Source organism: Spinacia oleracea, chromosome 4 (genome assembly GCF_020520425.1).
Source record: "Spinacia oleracea cultivar Varoflay chromosome 4, BTI_SOV_V1, whole genome shotgun sequence".
Taxonomy (NCBI): domain Eukaryota; kingdom Viridiplantae; phylum Streptophyta; class Magnoliopsida; order Caryophyllales; family Amaranthaceae; genus Spinacia; species Spinacia oleracea.
Window position 1 is genome coordinate 131,595,884 of NC_079490.1, and position 24,222 is coordinate 131,620,105.

General features: G+C 41.8%; 1 pseudogene; it reads right to left on the reverse strand.

Moving 5' to 3' along the window:
* Positions 1-12,334: 12,334 nt before the first annotated feature.
* On the reverse strand, positions 12,335-12,435 carry LOC130460475 (uncharacterized; annotated as a pseudogene).
* Between the last annotated feature and the right edge of the window lie 11,787 nt (positions 12,436-24,222).

Consider the following 24,222-nt stretch of genomic DNA (forward strand, 5'->3'; position numbering starts at 1 on the left):
TTATTGACATCCTTTCTTAATTTAGAATAATAATTTTAATTGTTATTATTATTATTATTATTATTATTATTATTATTTATTAATATGAATAAATTAACCCGTTGCATTAGGTGCTCAACATATTTATTTTGACAATAATTTACCGTCGCATTAGGCTAAAACGTGTTGCATTAATTCTTTAAGCCATTGTAGATATCCGTCGCATTAGCTAAAATAACCGCCGAATTAGCTAAAAGAACCGTCGCATTAGCTAAAATGCCCGTCGCATTAGCTAAAGAACTAATGCGACACTCCATCTAAGGACCGTCGCATTGGATGTTTATCTAATGCGACGGTATTAATTTCCCATTGCATTAGGTCACTGATCGTCGCATTAGGCCTAATGCAACGCCACCGGATGCAAGGGTAATTTGTCGTCGCATTAGGTCGAATGCGACGGATTTTGATGCCTAATGCAACGTTTTTAGGCGTTTCATCTGATAAGAAATGTAGTAGTGCGTACCCTTTATATGTTTAATATACTTAATTTTAAGCATCTCAATATTTAAAAATTAAACTTTCATTATAGCAAGTAATTCTTCTTTTTCTGCAGCAAGCTCCTAATCAAGAGAAGCAATTGTTGTTTCCATTTCAAAGGCAAGAACTTCCAGCTCCTTATAATAATCCTAAATAGTAAATACCAAGTAAATCCAACATATTTCAAATATGGACAACATTGTTGAGCTGAAGGCAGTATATTATTCTTTCACAAAGAACATCAGCTAAAAACAACAAATAACTCAAGTAAACCCACTAATATTACATCAAATTTGCAAAAAGACGGTAGTCATAAACTCATCAGATTGCATGTCATGCCAAATAGGAAAAATAGTGCTATAAAAATTACCTTTCTCAATCATGTAATGGAAATATGACTCCGTTTTTAGTAGAAAATGTTGAATTATGCAATATAGATTTTCATCCGACTAACAGCTCAACAACATCAACATAGTTCAACTGACAAGTAGGAATTCTTTTACCTACAGTGTCTGGTGTATAACGCTTTCTTCACCTGTTATCTTTCTGGTTTCAACTGGGACGATCAGCACATTAGTCATTTCTTTTACCAGAAAAGCAGTCTCGTTTGCAGTAATCAGACCCAAGAAGAGCCTTCTGACTATGTAAATGTTTTTTAATCTATCTTTCATCATTAGCCTCCTGGCTCCACTTTTTAGAACGTGCAACAAAAAATTAGCTCTGTAAGCAGTAAGTAGCCAATTGGCCAGAGAAAGGGAATAATTAATTCATTTTTCAATTCAATTATTTAAACACTTTCCCTCAACCTCACCACACCTACCCATCACCACCCCCTTAAAATATACTAAACCTCCAGATAATTGAAAAATAAGCTCACTACAAGATAATATCAGCTACGCGAGTTCAAAAGCTTGATTGAATCGGGATGGGGGAGTTTATTAAGATGTAGATTATGCAAGGTTCAGAGCAAAAACTTATAATATGTAATTTAACTTTGAAAGATCACTTTATGATGAAATGATCTCACCATTGTGAAAGATCACTTGATAATGAAATGATCCCACCATTATAAACATTTTCTTTTTCTTTGATGACTTCAATAGAAGTTTTTTACTTTGCTGACCACACTGCCTTTTCTTCCTCTAATTCTAACAGGGTTTTTGTGAGCTGCAGGAAATCAAGATACAAAGAAGATAAATGTGAATTGCATATAAAAGTAAATATCATTATACAAATGATGAGCGACATTTAAATGTCGCTCTTAGCTTAGAATTTTATGTTAGTTTTTATACTTTTTTATAGTTTTTGTAGCTTTTTGTGTGAATTTTATAAGTTTCGTTCCATCTTGTGCTTTATAGGTGATTATGATGAAAAGTGATGGAAAACAAGTAGAATCAAGCCAAAACAGGGCTTGTGCGATCGAGTAATGGTTTGTGCGCCCGAACAGAGGAGTGCAAATGAGTACAAGGAATATCCAGTTCTGTGCGATCGAACATGCTCTGTTGTTCGGTCGCACATGATTGATTTTTGGAGTCAGAAGTGTTGGAAATTCTCATTGGGAAACACAAAGGAAAAAAGGGTGAGTGAAAATTCAAGAGTCCCACATTGGAAAAACTCTTCATATTCCTCTTGTTTATTAATTGGGGAATGAGTGTAACTCTTGTTTAAGAAAGTGTGAGAATGGTATGGGTGGACACATCACACACACGCGCGCGCGCCGGGCCGGGCGTGGGCCGTGGGCCTTGGGCCTTGGTACTTGGTACTTGGTACTTGGGAATGCGGTTCGTGGGGTGGGTTTTGTGGGTCAACCCTGTTCTTTTTGGTAACTGGACCGGTTTGCGCAAGTCACTGTTACGGGAATCAGTATTGATTACGTAACCGTTGGATTAAATGCCATTAATTACGTCCGTTACTATGATCAATGTTTTTGACCGTTTTCTGGCTGTTGCAACATTCATTCCCTCAGCCGTTTTTGTCTGTTGCAATGCTTTCCTTCTAATTATTTAAATCAGAGTTTCAGTTCCCTTCACACAGAAAAATCATACACACAAAATACGAAAACACATTCTTACTCTCACACAAAATTGCTCTCGGTTTTGGGCATACGTTCTGACTCCATCCGGCTTTGTGAGTGCACACAACGTCGGAGTTGCGCTAATCCTGGAGGGCGACCGCATTCTGTTCTACTGCACCGGGAGGTAGCGCGGAATCGTCTTTTAGGACAGTGGGTGTCCACGACGCAACAATTGTTTTTCGTTCAGTTCATCGAATCAGATAAGTTTGTTCTAATTTTCGCTTTAATCGCAACAATCTAAAAGACGATTATTATGGCTTTGACTTCCAAATTCATGATTCCTGATATGTCTAAGTTAGAACCTCTTGATGGCAAGAATTATAAACGTTGGGCTGTTAGGATGCGATTCTATTTAGAACAAATTGAGATTGCTTATGTGCTTGATGATGTTGTCGAACCTGATGATGAAACTGATTTGCATGCTGTTGAGTTGAAATTTGCTAAAGATGATAGGACATGTAAGGGCATGTTGCTGCATCTTATGTCGAATACTTTGCTTGATATCTATATGGGGTTTAATCATGCTAGGGATATTTGGGATGCATTAGAAAAGAAATATGGAACTGATGATGCTGGTACTAAGCGTTATTGTGTTAGTAAGTGGTTAGCTTTTCAAGTCCAAGATGATAAACCAATTATTGATCAGATTCATGCTTATGAAAATATTTGCATTGCTATGGCTGCCGAGGGTTTGAGTATTTGTGATATTACCCTTGCTATAGTTTTAATTGAGAAACTCCCACCCTCTTGGAAAGGTTTTCGTAATCAGTTAATGCATAAGAAAAAGGACCTTGCCTTAGAGGAGCTTGTAGGTCACCTGAAAATTGAGGAGGAAAATCGTATTAAGGATAAGGGTCAATCTGTGTTTTCCGGGTCTGCTAAGGCTAACCTTGTAGAACCTAAGCCTCATGCATATTCTGAAAAGTTTAAGGGAAAGGGAAGTCCTTTCAAGCCTCAAGGGAAACCAATGAAGTATAAGTTCAAGGGCAAGTGTTTTGAATGTGGGAAAACTGGTCACAAGTCTGTAGATTGCAGATCCAAGAAGAAGTCGGATCAGAACCAAGCCAACCTTGCTGAAGCTAATGAAGTTTCTAATCCTAACCATTTTGTTGCTGTTGTTTCAGAAGCTAACTTGACAGGTAATGTTGCTGAATGGATCGTTGATACTGGAGCAACGAGACATATCTGCACCAACAAAGACATGTTCACTACCTACGAAAAAACTGATGGTGAAAATGTCTTCATGGGTAATTCAGCTTCTGCAACTGTTCAAGGCAAAGGGAAGATCGTTCTCACTCTTACCTCTGGAAAACTTATTACTCTTACCAATGTGTTGCATGTTCCAGAAATGCGTAGAAACCTGATTTCTGGTAGCTTGCTAATTAAGGCTGGATTGAAGCTTTCATTTGATTCTGATAGGCTTGTTATTACTCATAATGGGGAGTTTGTGGGAAAGGGTTTCTGTAATGGGGGTTTATTTACTCTTGATGTCAAACTTGAAATTATGAATAAGAATGCTAGTACTTCTTCTGTTTATATTGCTGAGTCTATTGATTTATGGCATGCAAGGTTGGGTCATCTTAACATTGCTTCAATTAAAAGGCTTAAACAACTTAACTTGATCCCCAGTTTTTCTAAAACTGATTTTGCAAAATGTGAAGTATGTGTTGAGGCCAAGTTTGCAAAGAAGCCATTTAAATCAATAGATAGACAAACTAAAGTACTAGAGCTTGTTCATAGTGACTTGGGGGATTTTAAAAATTATGAGACCAGGGGTGGTAAAAGGTATTATATTACTTTTGTTGATGACTGCTCAAGATTCACCATGGTTTATCTTCTCAGGTCAAAAGATGAGGCTGAGGAAATGTTCCTCAAATACAAGGCCGAAGTGGAGAACCAACTTGATAGGAAGATCAAGAGACTTAGGAGTGATAGGGGTGGTGAATATGACCCTAACACTCTTAAGGCATTTTGTGAGCAGAATGGGATCATTCATGAGACAACGGCTCCCTACACACCCGAGCAGAACGGGATTGCTGAAAGGAAGAACAGAACATTGAAGAACATGATGAATTCTATGCTTATTAGTTCTGGGTTTTCTGATAACATGTGGGGGGAAGCTATATTATCTGCTTGTCATGTTTTAAACAGGGTACCTCACAAGAAGCTAGACAAGACTCCATACGAAATATGGAAGGGTCGTGCACCTAACCTAAGTTATTTGAAAGTGTGGGGGTGTCTAGCAAAGGTGGCTATACCCAGCTTCAAAAGGGACAAGATTGGTCCTAAAACGGTTGATTGTATTTTTATTGGTTATGCTTACCAAAGTGCTGCATATCGTTTTCTTGTTAAAGGTGCTAACAATTCTTATGCAGGTGGTAACATCATTGAGGCAAGAGATGCCGAGTTTTTTGAAACAGTATTTCCTTTGAAAATATCTTGTATCAATGATGTGCCTTCTTCTAGCACTTCTTCTAGTATGCCTGTTGTTGCTCCTCCCACCTCTGATGTGAATTCTGAATTGGAGCCAAGGAGGAGCAAGAGGGCAAGAAAGGAAACCAGTTATGGTGATGATTTTATTACTGCTTTCTTAACTGAACCTTACTTGATTGATGATGACTTTGTTTATGTCTTTATTTTGGAAGATGATCCTAGGACCTATGAAGAGGCTATGAAATCTGTTGATGCAGTGTTTTGGAAAGAGGCAATAGATAGTGAACTTCAGTCAATCCTAAGTAACAATACTTGGGAGTTGGTTGATCTGCCTAGGGGTTGCAAGCCCATTACTTGTAAATGGATCTTTAGGAAAAAATTGAAATCCACTGGATCCATTGACAAGTATAAGGCTAGAATTGTGGTAAGGGGATTCACCCAAAGGCATGGTATTGATTATTTTGATACTTATTCTCCTGTCACTAAAATTGCTACTATTAGAACTTTGATTGCTCTTGCTTGCATTCATGATCTTGTTGTGCATCAAATGGATGTTAAAACTGCATTTTTAAATGGTGATTTGGATGAGGAAATTTACATGGTTCAACCGGAAGGGTTTGTTGTTCCTGGTCAAGAGAATAAGGTTTGTAAATTAGTCAAGTCCTTGTATGGGCTTAAGCAAGCTCCAAAGCAATGGCATGACAAATTTGACAAGACTATGACAGGTAATGGGTTCCATGTAAATGAACGTGATTCTTGTTTTTACTCTAAGCATGATTCTGATGGTTGTGTGATTATTTGTCTTTATGTGGATGATATGTTAATTTTTGGGACTAATTTGGATCGAGTAAATGAGACAAAAAGTTTTCTAAGTTCTAAGTTTGAAATGAAAGATATGGGTGAGGCAGATGTGATTTTAGGAGTGAAAATCAAGAGAACTCCAAATGGCATTTGTCTTAGCCAAGCTCACTATGTTGAAAAGTTACTTAAAAAATTTAACTCTTTTGACGTCGATCCAGTTAGGACTCCCTATGATCCAAGCATCCACTTAAGGAAAAATAATGGTGATCCTGTTAGCCAATCTGAATATGCTAAGATTATTGGTAGTGTTATGTTTCTGATGAACTACACTAGACTTGACATTGCTTATTCTGTGAGTAGATTAAGCAGGTATACTCATAACCCAAGTCATGAACATTGGGATGCTTTGAAGAGATTGCTCAGGTACCTTAAGGGTACCATGGATTGGAGTTTGCACTACTCCAAGTTTCCAGGAGTTTTGGAAGGCTATTGTGATGCTAACTGGGTTTCTGGCAATGATGAAATTAACTCTACCAGTGGTTATGTTTTCACCCTAGGGGGTGGAGCTGTGTCTTGGAAATCTTGTAAACAATCTTGTACTGCTATGTCTACTATGGAATCTGAGTTTATTGCTCTTGAATTGGCAGGTCATGAGGCAGAATGGTTGAGAAATGTGCTTGCAGATATTCCGCTGTGGGGGAAGCCAGCTCCTTCAGTTGCACTTCATTGTGATTCGCAAGCGGCTATTGCTGTGGCAAACAACCATGCCTACAATGGGAAGAAAAGGCACATTCGTTTGAGGCACAAGGCCATCAAAGAATTGTTGTCAAGTGGGGTGATATCACTAGACTATGTAAAGTCTGAAATGAACATTGCGGATCCGTTAACGAAAGGCCTATGTAGAAAACTAGTTTTGGAAACATCGGAAGGGATGGGCCTGAAGCCCGTTGAATGAATTGTAAAATAATGAACTCCTACTCACAGAGTTCAAAGGACGACATTATTGTTATAATTCGGAAGCACAAAATTTTATTTTTTGTCCATCCCCTAGATGTTATAATGTGCTTGCTACAATAGGAAAGAGGTTGAGCATACGGCTCTTAATGAACCCATACCATATGTTTGGTGGTATGAATGTAGCTCACACTTGATGGGATTCACCTACGTAGGTGTGAAAGTGTGGCCGCTTCCTATGAGAATTGCGATGTGGGCTATTCTCTAGAGCACCTATGAGCATATCCAGGTCGGACGTATGGCCAATATAAGGCGTCACTTTATTCGCGGAGTCAGAATGTCATACATATTCAGTTGCGTGCTTTAAGTGACGGGTTTCTATCTCCCTATCAAGTTCAATACGAAAGTCACTTGGTAGGAAAGAGATCATAGCTTAAATGTCACTAAGTGTTAATTCAAGTCGAAAGACATTGACACCTATTCAATTGTTTTGTTTTGCCCAAAACCAATATCCTTCTCCTTTCTTTTCTTTCTTTTCCGCATATTCGAACCTGTGGGGGATTGTTGGAAATTCTCATTGGGAAACACAAAGGAAAAAAGGGTGAGTGAAAATTCAAGAGTCCCACATTGGAAAAACTCTTCATATTCCTCTTGTTTATTAATTGGGGAATGAGTGTAACTCTTGTTTAAGAAAGTGTGAGAATGGTATGGGTGGACACATCACACACACGCGCGCGCGCGCCGGGACGGGCGTGGGCCGTGGGCCGTGGGCCTTGGGCCTTGGGCCTTGGGCCTTGGGCCTTGGTACTTGGTACTTGGTACTTGGGAATGCGGTTCGCGGGCGTGGGGTGGGTTTTGTGGGTCAACCCTGTTCTTTTTGGTAACTGGACCGGTTTGCGCAAGTCACTGTTACGGGAATCAGTATTGATTACGTAACCGTTGGATTAAATGCCATTAATTACGTCTGTTACTATGATCAATGTTTTTGACCGTTTTCTGGCTGTTGCAACATTCATTCCCTCAGCCGTTTTTGTCTGTTGCAATGCTTTCCTTCTAATTATTTAAATCAGAGTTTCAGTTCCCTTCACACAGAAAAATCATACACACAAAATACGAAAACACATTCTTACTCTCACACAAAATTGCTCTCGGTTTTGGGCATACGTTCTGACTCCATCCGGCTTTGTGAGTGCACACAACGTCGGAGTTGCGCTAATCCTGGAGGGCGACCGCATTCTGTTCTACTGCACCGGGAGGTAGCGCGGAATCGTCTTTTAGGACAGTGGGTGTCCACGACGCAACAATTGTTTTTCGTTCAGTTCATCGAATCAGATAAGTTTGTTCTAATTTTCGCTTTAATCGCAACAAGAAGGTCTCTAATTTGGGATGCGATCGCAGAGCCTACTATTCGACAGCTTATGTTTTATGCAACCGGACGTGCTCTGTTGTTCGGTCGCACAGGTTTGGTTTTTGGAGGCAGAATGTCCCTAATTTGGGATGCGACCGCACAAGGTCATCAACTCGACCGCACAAGAGTTGTGCGCCCACACAAGGCTTTTCGTTCGAGCGAATCATGCTGCAGAGGAATTGTGAGCCAAAGAAACTCCATTCGACCGAACAGGGTTCTTCGTTCGGTCGCACGTGACGAAGGAAATGTTCTTCGATGCCTTCGCTCGCACAGGACCCAGTATGTGCTCGAATGATTCTTTTACGTTCGGTCGCACAAAAGGTCTGTGCAACCGAATGGCTGCGCGGGCTGCTCTTATTCGAATTTTGGCTTATATTTGGGGAAACTTATAAATAGATTTTTCGATTATTTTGTTAAGTGTAGAATTTTAGTTGATAATTTTAGATTCTCAAAGTTAGTTTTTCAGCATTTCCTAGAGAGAGAAACTCTCCTCCATTGAAGCATCAATTTGTAGTTCTCTAAACTCTTCTTATAATTTTGTGCAATTCAATTCAATTTCTTAATTCTTGCTTTTGTTGTGATTGTGGATTGTCCTTTAATTCCTTCAATTCTTGAATTCTTCTTGATTTTACTTTAGTTACTTTGATCTTTAATTCTCTTGTTGATTGTTCAATTGATTGTTCTAGTCTTTGATTCTCTCTTCCTAATCCTTCAATTTCATGCTTGCTAGTGTAGAATTAATGGATTTCTTGATTTCTAGAATGGCTAGTGAGTAGATTTAGGTTAGGGAAAGGGGAGAATCTAGGGGTCTAATTAGGGGAATTTGATGATTTAATTGATTAATGATTGATGTGATTAAATTTATTTAGTGCTAGGATTTTCCATGATCAATTGAGTAGTAGTTGCAAATGCTAGTTGATTGAGTTAGATTGGAATGTATGATTTAGGTTTGGCAAGACATTGTGAGCCTAATTCATGCAAGTGAATGATAGTTCCTATTATATGCAAGCAAATCTAGCTTAGGATTATGCGAAAGCTTTCCATGGGCTAGGTTGCTTCGCGTGCTCTATCCGAGAGGTGGCGAGTACGTCATTAGTTTTCATTCCCCTATGTGCTATTTCATTGCATCATTCATGATTACTATATGGTAGTTCATTTCCCCCGATTTCCCTAGACTATCCCCAACTCCCTAACATTTAGCTTCCTTGATTCAATCTAGTTTAATTGTTAGTTTAGCATCTTAGTGATAATTCAAATCCAACCTCTTGTTCGAATTAGCTTGTGTAGACACCTAATTTGTGTGTCCCCTTTAGGATGATGACGATACCATTATCCTTGTTAGGTGATTGGAGTAACTCCAGGCGAAAATCCCAATTGCTAAGAACATTTCCAAATTCAAGGTCCAAAATCCAACCCCCGAGACCGTTCCCCTTTCGGTTCTCGATACAAAATACAACTTTCCAAATCCAATTTCAAAATCCAAGTACAATCAACTAGTAGACCATCCCATTGGTTTTACTAGGCCTTTTCCACTCAAAATCATATAAGGCAAGTCAAATTCGGGGGCCGACCCACAAAACCGAGCATGCCGGGCCCCGTCCCGTAAAACCGGAATTCAAAAACCCGAGAAAGGCTTGTTTTTAGACGCTAAACGATGCCTTAACCTCCAAGAAAATACAAAACGCCAAACCTAGTACTATTCGTACAACAGGTACAACGCTACAAGACGAAACAAGGACGATTCCCCGTCCTTGCTTTGGCCGCATTCAAGCCACGTCAGCAGCGCACAGCGCTGGCCTGGCGCCAGGCGCTGGCGTGTGCTGGCTTTTTGCACCATTCCCTCCTATAAATACCCCTCATTTCCATCGAAAAAAGGGGGGGCACAACAATACAACGTCGTAATTTCGACATTACGTCTCAAAATACAACACAAAACTCCTCAAATACACATACAAATTTCCTAAAATCAAAAGCAATTGGGAGCTCTTGCCTAAATCTAACTAGGTAAATCCGAATCCAATTCTAATCTACTATGTTGCTTTGATTTCTAAATGATTAGCAAGTTGGTGTTTTTCAATCAATAAAAAACACCACTTGCAACAATCAGATATGTTTTCCAAAAATACAAACTTTTTCAAAATACAAAATACAATTTTCAAAGATTCAAGGATGTCCAAGTTGTTTACAATCATCTCTTGGGCTATAATCACCGTCAAACATGGGGTAATCAAAGATAAACACCTTTTAACATTTAATGGTTTAGTCTTTGAGATTCAAAACTCTATTTTCAATATACAAATTCAAGTCTTTAATTTTCAAAGATCTTACCATGTTTAGGGTTATTCATAGTTATTTCCCTAAACTAGGATCATTTCAAGTTCAAATTTCAATCATTTCAAATTCAAATTTCAATCATTTCAAGTTCAAACATTTCAATATTCAAGCTTTCAATTTCAAGTTTAATATGCAAAATCTAGGATATTTGGGTTGAGCAACCTCTCCCAAGTTGAGATTTTTGGCTTTGAATTCGTGTCGGGCGCACTTATTTTTGAGGAGCCGCTTGGCGTTCGAATCTCATGTGCCCAAGTACAAATTTCAATTATGCACCTTTCAATATTGCAATTTCAATATCGCACCTTTCAATATCGCACTTTCAATATCGCACTTTCAATATCGCACTTTCAATACCGCAATTTCAATACCGCAATTTCAATTCCGCACTTTCAATTCCGCATCTTTACTTGCCTAGTCCATTTCTAGGCAATGTGGACCTACTCCCTAGTCCTTTTCTAGGGGGTCTTGTATTTACTAATTCCGCACTTTATTTAGTATTGTGATGTTGCTTTATGTGCTTTATCGCTTTCATCACCAACATGCTAAATACAACAAAATACAAAGGTTACATCACGCTTAACGAAGATATTTTTGGACAAACCGGCCTTAGGTTCCTTAAATCAATCTTTAAAGCAAAGTGACCACCATACAATTAGAAATTCTATTTTGCTCTAAAAATCAAACCCACATAGTCTAATCTAGGGTTTATTTTCGAATTAATGTTGTGCCAACGTACTTGAATATTTCTAAAGCTCGCCGAATAAGCATTTTCGTTCCCGAGCCCGGATCTCACCCATCCGTTTCACGGATTCAAGGCCTTATCCAAAAATAGAGTCATTTGCGGTCTTTCCAAACAAGACCATAAATAAAGTTTGGTGGCGACTCCTTCGAGGTGCAAAAATTCAAACGGTTCTCTAAACGAGCCGGCCAACACCCCCCTTGTAGGAAACGGGAAACAAAAAAAAACCCCCTACAGCTTGACATTTAAACTCGAGAACCATCGTTTCTCTGGGACGATCCCTTTACTTGCCACTATAATTCATATAGTTGGTTGGTCTAGTGGTTCTATAAATTTTGTTTGATTGTGGCGTTGATCTTTCAACGACGGAAAAACGTCCTATCAAAATGGCGCCGTTGCCGGGGAACGGTTGTTGTTTTTGAGTTTAAGTTGAGACTAGTTCATTATTAGAAAATACAAAAAAACATTGCAATTTAGTTTAGCTTTCTTTTTCCTTGGCATTGCTCACGGTTTTTCTTGAGTTTGTATGCTTGTTAGGGGGCGTGCTCTTCAAAGGACCCTCCATCCTCTTGACCTTGAATTGGAGAGGACACTTAGGAGAATAAGGCGTGTGCGGTCTAGGTCATCAAGCAATAACAGATTCGCATCGTTGAGTGTTGGTGAGGAATAACAAGAGAGTGAGCAAGTTTTTAAGAACATGGCGCTCCCGTTTAAGAACTTGGGAATACCGGGGGCATTCGAAGCTACATGTGGTATTCAAGCCCCAACAACGGGTGCCAACAACTTTGAGATCAAGCCCGCCTTGATCAATTTGTTCCAAAGCTACCCCTTTTGTGGGAAGAGTAATGAATCACCTCACGAACATCTCAAACAATTCGAGCACTATTGTGACACAATCAAGCACAATGGTGTCACATCGGATTATGTGAGGTTGACATTGTTCCGGTTCTCTCTACTTGGGCGAGCAAGTGATTGGCTTGGCAAGGAGGTTAAGCCCAACTCACTTGGCACTTGGACCGAGGTGACGAGTGCATTCTTAAACAAGTTCTATTCGCATGGGAAGACGGCGGAGTGTCGCCACAAGATTCAATCCTTTGAGCAAAGGCGAGATGAGTCACTCTTCGAAGCTTGGGATCGTTTTAAGGAGTACCAAAGGGAATGCCCTAACCATGGGATCCCTAAATGGTTGTTGCTTCAAACATTTTAGTTGGGGTTGAGTCCAAGTTCGAAGACAAGTCTTGATGCGGGCACGGGAGGCCCCATCATGAATAAAACTGAGGATCAAATAGAGGAAATCATTGAGGATGTAGTTCAAAACTACCAATCTTGGCATGTAGGCACAAGGAATTATGATGGGAAAGGTAGGAGTGAAGATGGTAAGGGTTCGGTGTACGCCATAGAGCAAGCACAGATGATAGAGAATCTTACCTCGCGATTGGAGAAGCTCGAAAACTCACCAAGCCAACCTCCATCACCGTCTACAATCCCTCCTCCCTCGGCCACTCTTCTCTCTAAGGGGAGAGCAAGGTTAGTTCTTATGGCACAATGCCTCCGGGCACCTCCTTTTGCGAAAATTTCCAAGACTTTAGTCACTCCCCCGATGCATGCCCCTTAGTTCATAACTTGTCATTTGTGGATTATGGCCCTACGTATGAAGGCGATTTTGATGTAAAGTATGTGAATGCCGTAAATGAGAGGTCTAGGAATGATAACCTAACAATCCAAATTTTGCTAGGCAACCTAGAGGCCCCATGTATGGTTCCCACCAAGGCTATGGCCAAGGAAGTGGGTATGATAGCCAAAATCGAGGTGGCTATAAGGCACAAGGCTATCAAATCCAAGCGCCCTATGGTCAATCTCAAGGTTTTGGCAATCAAGGCCAATACAACCAAGGGAGTTATAATCCCAACCATCAAGGTGGAAGGGGTTATAACTACTCTTATGGGCAATTTAGGGGTACCTCAAGTGGGGGTAATCCTTTGAACTCGGGAGGTCCTTATGGTACATCTCAATTGCCACCTCCCAGATTCAATGGACCGAGGACCTTTGGCAACCAATATCAAGCAAACCTTAGTGGTTATGGCGTTGCACCTCCACCACTCCCGCCTCTCAAGTCTAATCTTGAGGCTCTCAAGGAGTCTTTTGTGGGGGCGCAAGCCAAGAAGAATGTCGAGTTTGAGGATGGATTCAAGCAATCCAACACTCACTTGAAGATGATTGAGACCCAACTTGCTCAACTAGCTAGCACTATCAAAGAGCAACAAGTGCATACAAGTCTCCCACCCCAAGGTCAACCTCCTAAGCAATTGTATGCAATTGTGACAAGGAGTGGGAAGACCTTAGATGATAGTGCTACGCATGTTGAAGCTCCTAGCTCTAGGGGTAAGAGTTCTATGGGAAATGAGTCCTCGGACCGTGATGATGCGGAAGAGAAGTCTCATGTCGACTATATGAGTGATGGTGATAAGTCGAAGGAGACTCCTCTTCCTCCTCTCCCAACTCCTCCTCCCCCCTATCCCCAAAGTGTTAATAGACACAACTTAGATGTGCAATTCTCAAAATTTCTTGTGATTCTTCGACAACCATATTGTGCAAAATGAATTTCTACCCTTGCCCAAACGGATGTGTTCTACATTCGGGCTAGCCCCGGGGCAACGAAATGGTGGCTCTCCATACGGTTTCCGACCAAAGTGTGTGACCATTTCCGCGCCTACCGAAACTTGGAATTTGCTTAACATTCCCGATGTCAAGTATGGAGGCCGTCTGCCGACGCACACTTCCCTTAGGCGGAATGTGAATGCTTGTCGCCGGATCCGTCTCTTAGCCAAGTACCTTTTGACACCCAAAGCCGACCACTTGCATCATACAAAACTTAGACCGACCTTAGGTTGAGAACTTTGCATGTCGCATTCATATTCATGATTAGTGTGACAACGTGCTACTTGTGCATTGTGTGGGCGTCTTTGCACGCGTGAATGGCTAACCTCGAGTTCTAGCTTGCCAAAACCAATTAGCCTCCAACTAGGAAACCAAACCCCTAGGAGCATCATTCAAACCTCATGCATCTAAATCGCCGATTTTAGGGTCTTCAGGAGTGTCACTCCATTTGATTCAAAACCCTTAAGCACGCCTCACGCACAAATGCCAAATTCCAAGTTCCAAATTTAAAATTCAATCCAACGGCGTCATAATGTCGGATTTTCGAGTCCAAATTCCAAGTTTCAAATTCAAAATCCAATCCAACGGCGTCATAATGATGGATTTTCGAGTCCAAATTCCAAGTTCCAAATCCAACGGCGTCATAATGCCGGATTTTCGAGTCCAAATTCCAAGTTTCAAATTCAAAATCTAATCCAACGACGTCATAATGCTGGATTTTCGAGTTCAAATTCCAAGTTTCCAAGTCAAAATTCAATCCAACGGCGTCATAATGCCGGATTTTCGAGTCCAAAATTCCAATTTTCAAGTTCAAAATGCAATCCAACGGCGCCATAATTTCCTACTTCAAAACCTACTTCTTCCAAGTCAAAGTTCAAATCCAACACATTCCAAATTTCGATTTTCGAGTTCAAGTTCAAATCTTCTAATCCAAAGTCTCAATTTTCAAGTCCAAATCCAACGGCGCCATAACGCCGGATTTTCCAAACTCAAGTTTCGATTTTCAAGTCAAATTCGACTCAACGACGTCATAATGCCGGACTTCCTAGTCTTCAAGCTTCAAGTTCAAATTCAAACTTTCTAGTCCAAAACCTCAATTTTCAAATGCAACCCAATGGCGCCTTAATGCCGGATTTTCTAGTCCAAATTTCAAGCTTCAAAGTCAAAAAACCACAAATCCAACGGCGTCATGCCAGATTTCCTATTTCAAACATTCAAGTCTTCAAGCATCGAAGTCAAGTTGCCAATTTCAAGTCTCAAAACCTCAAAGTTCAAATGCCAAAGTTCATGACCGGCATAATGCCAACTTTTCAACTCCAACTTTCAAACCTCAAATTCCATGTCAATCTTTCGAATTTCAAAGTCATATGCTCAAAGCTTCAAATTCCAAATCCATGCCGTCGTAATGCCGATTTTCCATTCCGTATTTCAAACCTCAAGCTCGAAGTTCAAAAATTCCAAACCTTCAAATCTCAAATCCTACACTCCAAGTCCACGGCGGCATAATGCCGGACTCTTAAGTTCCCAAATTCAATGTCTCAAATCCACGGTGACGTAATGCCGGATATTCCAAATACGAAGCTTCATGTTCTACATACAAAATGCGTCCTTTTCCATTTCAAAATTCAAACTTCGAGTCAAATTCAAATTCCCAACGGGTTGAAACTCCCCAGAAATAATACAAGTTCAAGATTGCATCTAAGGGTTGAAAATCCCCTGAAATAATACAAATTCCAATGGGTTGAAATTCCCTTCAAATACTCCAATTCCAATGGGTTGAGATTCCCCTAAAATATTGACGGGTTGAAAATCCCCTAAAATAATACAAACCCCATTCCAAATATTTCCAACGGGTTGAAAATCCCCTGAAATAATACAAGTTCAAATTCTACGGGTTGAAAATCCCCTGAAATAATACAAGTTCAAATCCACGGGTTGAAACTCCCCTGAAATAATACAAATTCCAATTCTCAAGCGGGTTGAAATTCCCTTTAAATCAATTCCCTTTCAATCGGGTTGAAATTCCCTTCAAATATTCGAAGTCCAATGGGTTGAAATCCCCCTGAAATATTGACGGGTTGAAATTCCCTTTAAATAATACAAAATTCAATTTCCTAGTACAAGTCCAATTTCCAAATTCTCGAGCGGGTTGAAATTCCCTTCAAATAAGTCCAATTTCCAATAGGTTGGAATATTCCTTTTCCAAGTTCTAGTACAAGAGCCAACTTTCACAAAAGAATGAACGCTCCTCTCAAACATTTCCAACGGGTTGCAAATCCCGAATACAAGTACAAAATCCAAACTCCCGAATATTCATTGCATGCATATCATATCATGTGTCGGGAAGTTCAAGTTCTAAAGATCAAATCATGTCCTAACTAGGTGCTCAGACTCCTCCTCTCAAAATCCTATTCAAGATGACTTCACTAGCAGCAGCTGTAGCAGAGCTCTATGAACGTGTTGAGGAAGTGGAGGCTCGCATAAGGGCTCTCGAGGACAATCAAGAAACTCTTTTTCATGCTATGGGCCCATTCGAGGTAGAGGAAATATTTCATAATCAAGGGTCTGTGCCACCCCTGGTGCAGCCAAGTGAAAACTCAGAATCTGGGTTACCTCAAGGAGACATTTGCGGGATCGGGGCCAGCGATGATGAAGACAAATATCAGGACCCTCATATCGAAAACATCTCTGATGATGAATGCCGAGAAATCGTGAGCGCCGACTGGTACTTGGACCCCAAAGCAGAAAACAGTGTTCATGTCATGACTAGGTCTGATCGAATTCAAGAGCCAGCCAACAGAACGGCACCGACAACTAATGTTCCTCTACCCACCGAGGAGAACCCTCTAATCAAGCAATTGAAGCGCACTAAGGCAGAGGTTAATATTTGGCAACTCATGGCTTCCTCTGTGGAGCACCGCACTGCTCTTATCAATGCTCTGGTCAAACTGAATGTCACCCCAGAAGTCACTCCTGACGAATTGATCGGGTTGCTTACAAATCTGGAAGAAGGAATCACCTTTACTAATGAAGACCTCCCACCTGAGAGGGCAGGCCATCACAAGGCCCTCTATCTCACTGCCGGGTACAAAGACAAGATCATACCCATGACTCTAGTGGACAATGGATCGGCCATCAATGTGTGTCCTCTCCGCACTGCCGAAAATCTGGGTTTCACCCATAGCGACTTTTCTAGTTCCTCCCAAGGTGTTCGTGCCTATGACAACACTCGTCGGGAAGCAATGGGAACTCTCACTCTACTACTCCGCACAGGGCCAATCGAGCGGAAAGTGAGCTTTCAAGTGCTTAACATCAAAGCAAGTTTCAATCTCCTGTTGGGAAGACCTTGGATCCATGACCTCAAAGCAGTGCCATCTTCGCTCCACCAGAAAGTTCGAATGGAGGTCCAAGGAAACATCATTACCCTGCATGCGTCCCATCCAAGGACTAAGATAGCCGACAAGGCTCTGATATTGATCGAACATGATGACAACGACGAAGACCTTTCGAGATTCAATGCTGAAGTTGGAGCTATCGAATCCAGAATGAATCCCATGGCAAGGCGCATGATGATCAAGTGTGGGCGCTTCTTGGGCACTACTCTGCCACCGCCAACCAAATCTCTTTTCAAGGCCCAACAGACTAACTGTTGCGGACTGGGATACAAGCCGAGTAAGTTCGATGACAAGCAGCAAAAGGCTAAGCTAAGGGCCCGTCGAACTGGCAATGATCAATTTAAGATACCTCCTCATCAACTCACACTCAATGGGCAATTAGTGAAAGAAGGAGAGGATGACTTATACTTTGACTTCCCAGAACCTTTCTATGACTCTTCAAAGGGGGTCCTTTACCCCAGATTCGAGATCTTTCAAGACTGTCATTTCCTAGAGGATGCTCCTCCAATACAAGACAAGGCCTCCCCTGAATGCCTCGATTCATCATCTTTCGGTCTATTGTTCGGCCAAGAGATAACCCCAATCATTTCCGAAGATGCCATGGTTCAAATGATCACTCAAATCGAAGATTTCGACCCATCTAAACTAATTACTCCAAGCGAGAAGATGGTCAATGGCTGGAGAAAGTCTCTCAAGATAACTGCTCCAAATGGCAAAATGTTCAAGATTACTATGGGCGAAGGATCTATGATGAGCGAGTCCGAGTCAGAGGATGAGTCTGGATCTGAGTCTAGAAATGAGTCCAAGTGTCTAGAACTAGAGTCTTGCATCAATCAAGAGCCTCAAAAGGCCGAGCTTCAAGTCAAAACAGTCGATGTAATGATTGCTGATTTCAATAACACTTCAATTTCTACTTACTCTTCGAGTCCCAATTCAAAACACAACCCTAATCCAAACAACTTTGCTTTACAAGAAACAGACTTTGAATTTTTAAAAGCTATCGAAAATCATGAAAACAGGACGCCCATAATTGAGGAAACTGAAAAAATCAACCTTTCTAACAACAGTGATTCAAAACTAATTCAGATTGGTTTAACTCTTTCTCAAGCAGATCGGGACGATCTTATCAAGCTACTTTCAGAGTATGTAGACGTCTTCGCATGGTCCTATCATGATATGCCAGGGGTTGATCCAAGCATCGGTCAGCATACAATTCCCCTTATTTCAGGTTCAAAACCCATGAAGCAGAAACTCTGTCGCATGAAACCGGATGTTTCCCTCAAAATTTAAGAAGAGGTCTCCAAGCAGTTAGAGGCCGGGTTTATTCGAGAAGCAAAATATCCAGAATGGATCGCAAAAGTCGTCCCAGTTCAAAAGAAAGACGGCAAAGTACGAATGTGTGTGGACTACAGAGATCTTAACAGGGCCAGCCCTAAAGATGGTTTTCCATTGCCTCGCATCGACATCTTGGTCGACAACACCGCAAATCACGCCTTACTCTCTTTTATGGACAGGTATGCAGGCTACAATCAGATTCCCATGGAAGAGGAAGACATGGAGAAAACAACCTTCATCACTTAGTGGGGCACCTATTGCTATACAGTTATGCCGTTCGGACTAAAGAACGCAGGAGCAACTTATCAAAGAACAGCCACGGCTATCATGAGCGATATGATTCACAGGGAAATTGAGGTATATGTTGACGACATGATTGTCAAATCCAAAGAACGGCAGGAGCATACCTCAGTACTTCGACAGTTTTTCAACAGGCTCAGACAATACCACATGAGGCTCAATCCTCAAAAGTGCGCATTCGGGGTAACGTCAGGCAAGTTACTCGGATATGTTATCAGCTCTCGAGGCATAGAGGCTGATCCTTCGAAAATCAAAGCAATTCTCGAGATGCAACCACCAACGAAAGAAAAGGAAATTCGGGGTTTTCTCGGAAGACTACAATATATTAGCAGGTTCATTTCAAGACTCACAATGATCTGTGAACCAGTATTTCGAAATCTCCGAAAAAGCGAGCCCAAGGTGTGGGATGACGATTGTCCGCATGCATTCGAAACAATCAAGAGCTATCTTTCCAACCCACCAGTACTAAAACCAGCAATGCCAAGGATTCCCCTCAGGCTCTACCTCACAACAACAGATTCAACAGTGGGGGCTATGCTTGCCCAGGAAATTGAAGGCAAGGAGAACGCCGTATACTACATAAGCAAAAAGTTGATCGAGTACGAAACCAAATACACGCAGCTCGAGAAACTCAGCATCGCCTTGGTTTGGGCCACAAAGAAACTACAGCACTACATGCTCTCCCATACAGTCCATGTGATCAGCAAAGCGGATCCTCTCAAGTATCTATTCGAGAAACCAAGACTCAACGGGAGGTTCTCCAGATGGTTGGTCATGCTAGAAGAATTCGACCTCAAATACATTCCACAAAAGTCTATCAACGGTTCAGCAGTCTCAGATTTGCTAGCCGACTGATCTATCGAGGCAGAAGAGGAAGATTACGACTTACCCGACGAGCAAATCTTAATGACCAGTGATGACAGTTGGTCAATGCATTTTGACGGTGCTTCCAATCAGAACGGATGTGGTGTTGTAATAATTCTAGTAGCCCCAGACGGCACGCACATTCCTATATCAGCAAAACTGCAATTCAGCGTCACAAACAATGCGGCAGAATATGAAGCATGTATCATGGGCCTGGAAGCCGCCTTAGCACTGGGCGTCCAGAAACTTCGAGTGTATGGGGATTCCTCCCTAATCATCAATCAAATTTCCGGCAAATGGAAAGTAAGAAGCGAGAGCTTAGCTCCATACCAGTCCTATCTCGAACAGCTGTCTGAACAAATAGAAGAGCTTCGCTATACATACCTCCCAAGAGAGGAGAACCCATTCGCCGATGCACTGGCAAAACTGGCCTCAATGATCAACATTGCAAGCAGCATGGCTGAAATGCCACTTACAATTGAAACACGTCAAGAAGCAGCATATGTCCATGCTATTGACAGCGTCGAGCAAGACGAAGGTGAACCTTGGTTTACAGACATTCAAAGGTATCTACAAAATTCAGAGTATCCTCCACACTTTTCAAGCAAGAATCGAAGGGCTCTGTGACTACAATCAGCCAATTTCGTCATAGAAGGCGGCATTCTATTCAAAAGGTCCCTTAGCGGTCCTAACCTCCGATGTGTTGACAAGCACGAAGCTCAAAGAGTCATGGACAACATACATGCAGGAGTATGTGGCACCCACATGAATGGAAAGATGCTAGCCCTCAAGATCATTAGGGCACGATACTATTGGACTACCCTCGAATGGGACTGCTACTCCTTTGTCAAGAAGTGTCCTACATGTCAGAAGTGTGCGAATCTGAAGCACATTCCTCCATCATTACTTTACTCTCAATCATCACCATGGCCATTCTCACCCTCGGGTATTGACGTCATCGGCAAAGTCACTCCAACAGGCACCGGGGGTCATGAGTTCATACTGGTTGCCATCGACTATTTCACCAAATGGGTCGAGGCCAGATCATTCAAAATATTGGGTTCCAAGAAAGTGGCCCAGTTCATACAAGAAAACATCATATGCAGATACGGTGTTCCTCACGAATTCATCAGTGACCAGGGAACCCATTTTCAAGGAGAGTGTGAAGACCTATTCACCGAGTACAAGATTCAACATCATCGCTCTTCACCTTATCGCCCACAAACCAATGGGGCAGTCGAAGCAGCCAACAAGAATGTCAAGACCATCATCATGAAAATGACTACCAATTACAAGGACTGGCCCCAAAAGCTGCATTTCGCATTGTGGGGATATCGAACTTCAATTCGAACTTCAACTGGTGCAACTCCGTTCTCATTGGTCTATGGAATGGAAGCAGTACAACCTATCGAGCTAGAGATACCTTCTCTAAGGATAGTCCTCGAAAGCAAAATCCCAGAAGCTGCATGGGTACAAGCAAGATATGACGAGCTAGTCATGCTCGATGAGCGACGGCTTCAAGCCGCTCACCATATACAAGTCTATCAGCGCCGAGTGGCCAGACATTTCAACAAAAGGGTCAGAACCAGAAACATCAAGGAAGGCGAGCTTGTCCTGAAAGCCCTTCGCAAAAGCACCATGGACCCAAGGGGAAAATCCAAACCCAACTGGGCAGGCCCATACATTTTCAAGAAGATCCTCTTAGGGGGAGCAGTCGAACTAACAGACATCGATGGAACAGAATTCTGGTCTCTTACCAACCTCGATCAACTCAAGAAGTTCTATGTCTAAGTTCCATGTTCAAATTCAAGAATCCAAATTCAGGTCTTGTAAGGTAGTCAGAACTACGTCCGGCCTGATTCCCTAACGGGACACGTAGGCAACCTCATTTCGAGGCCCGGCCACTTTAATACAAAAAAAATTCAAAATTTCCTCAATTAAGGGCATCCTAAAAATCAAATTTCAAAATTCAAAATTGTTGTTGTTGTTATTCCAAATGTGTCAATTCAAAGCAAAGCATGTTCAAGCGGAATTTAACACAATAACTTATTTGGCCCTAAGGCCTTCAAAGCTAATTCAAATACAAAGTCAGGATCAAGTGAAGAAAAGTTCAAAAGCCTTTTCACTTCCTAAACACATCTTCTAAACACATTACAAACACATTCTAAACACAATTCCTTCCAATACAATTTCAAACACATTTAGCCTATAAAGATCTAGGGTCAGGCGACTATGCTCTCGAGTCTTGGCACCTTGAGTACTATCCCCTGGCTCCTCCCGCAATCAATCATCAATTTTCCCCTTGCCCAAGCGGCAGGAGAAGGAACTTGCAAGCCTTCCAAGACGGGAGGACGACGAACCTCCTTTGGATTCCGAACGGTCAAGCACCGGATGGGTCACACTCCCGTCACCTTCCTCATAGTCAGTTGATGCAGGACGTCTAGCTCCAGAACCTCGGACTCTAGCTGATCCGGAGAAAGAAATGTCCCTCTGGCTTAGGCCTCTCATCCATACAATGTACCCCGCAGACAGAGTAACTGACTCAGGTGGGACCTGGATACTCAAGAATGGTTTGGCGACCTAATACCGCCTCCAAACTTCAAGTCGATTTGCATTCAGCGCAACAGGTTTCGGGTTCTCTTCAATACAGTCCGGGATCTCCTGTTTCAAGCCATACTGTCTCATCACTCGAGCAGGCGAGTAGAAGACCAGCATTGTGAGGCTTAGCACCCTCAAAGCAATAGAACCAGGGGCATGTTTCATAGCAGCAATTCCCCACCAAGGAACTACCCACCTTATACAAGATTCAACCTCAGAGAGTGTACACCGCCACTCATCCAATGAAAGCCGGCCATGCAGCATGGGTCGCATAGTGAATCCCTTTCTATTATAGCTCGCCATGTTCTCCGGTGGTGCCACCAACATGAGCCTCTCCATAAGCCAAAACCTTTGGGATTATACAAGACGCACATTCCAAAATTCAACATTCAAAATTCAAATACAAGTACAAAATTCAACATACAAGAGAGCTCCAGATCCTTACTTGGAGTAACACCGGAGTACCCGATGGCAAAGAAGAGGGGTCCGACTTCAGCATATCAAGGCCCATCAATGTTTCGCCAATCACAAGCGGCATTGGTTCCCGACCATTAGCAAACTGCTCTACAATCTCTATTAGGGAGGCATCACCATTGCCAAACCCCTGCTTCGAAAAGAGAAAGCGAGCGAATATACAAAAACTCAAGGCTCTCAGGCGAAATACTTTGGGAACATCAAGCCCAGCAAAGTAGGTGACAAAGAGGGACAAATCCACCCCTCTTCCATATACAACAGCACTCAAAAGTGGGGGCTTCAAGCCCAAATACCTTACAAAACTCAAGAAAAAGTGTTCTTCAACACTAGGCATGCATGGCTCCAGCATCAAGGGCCAACCCAATATAGCACTAAATTCCTCAGGGAGGGGACATACCTCATTATTTCCAAAACGGAAGACATGATGATTCGGGTCCCAAGCCTCCAGAGCAGCAAGAATGAAGTGCAAATCCAATTTTACAAACCGAAAAGAGACGAGCACCCAAAGATGCATGCCATCAAGCTCCCTTTTCTCCAATTTGCCTAGCGAACCAAGCCACGAGTTCAAGGCACTTTCAAAGGACACAACCATACTTTCTTTTCTTTTCGAGAGGGAGCAGTATGCAATGATAGCAGGGAATGATTGATGAAAGAAATGATCCAACAAGCTCGCTATTTATACAAGAGTCGGCTTGTACGTCAGCCCACAAGCGTCAGGCACCAAGCCCGCGCCAGACGCCGGGAGCCTGCACCAAAGGACGAGGCCACCGTCCTCTCTTATGACTCCGAGTACACACTCTTTAGTGTTTCAGACAGCAGAGTACAACCTCCATTATTCAAGATTCCAAAGCCGCAAGCCGCGCAATTTCTAGCAGTCCGGATCAACGCTTCGGGCAGATTTCGGGTCAATTTTTTCAAAATTCAAGCATTCTAGTCCTAGATCGGTGTCCTAAGTCGAATCTGCATGTGCATTAGCAAAAGTTGAATATACTTTGACTTGCGCTTTTCCTAACCAAAAAACCTCAGTCAAAGTGGGGGCTTATAGTGGGTATATACACCCGAAAAAATGGGCAATTTTTTTCAAATTTTTTGCAAATTTATCATGCATGCATATAGCTACAAAATTTCATGGCACACACTACGCATACAATTTCAAGCATTCAAACATACAAAAGCCAATCTTCAAAAACTTCAAAACAATTCAAGTTCAAAGCCATACAAACCATACGAAAATTCAAGTTTCAATCCACACAAATACAATACAATTCAGCCTATACAAAATCAACCCAGGCAAGCTAGAACTCGCTACCATGCAGGGTCAGTCCGAGTCATCATCAGC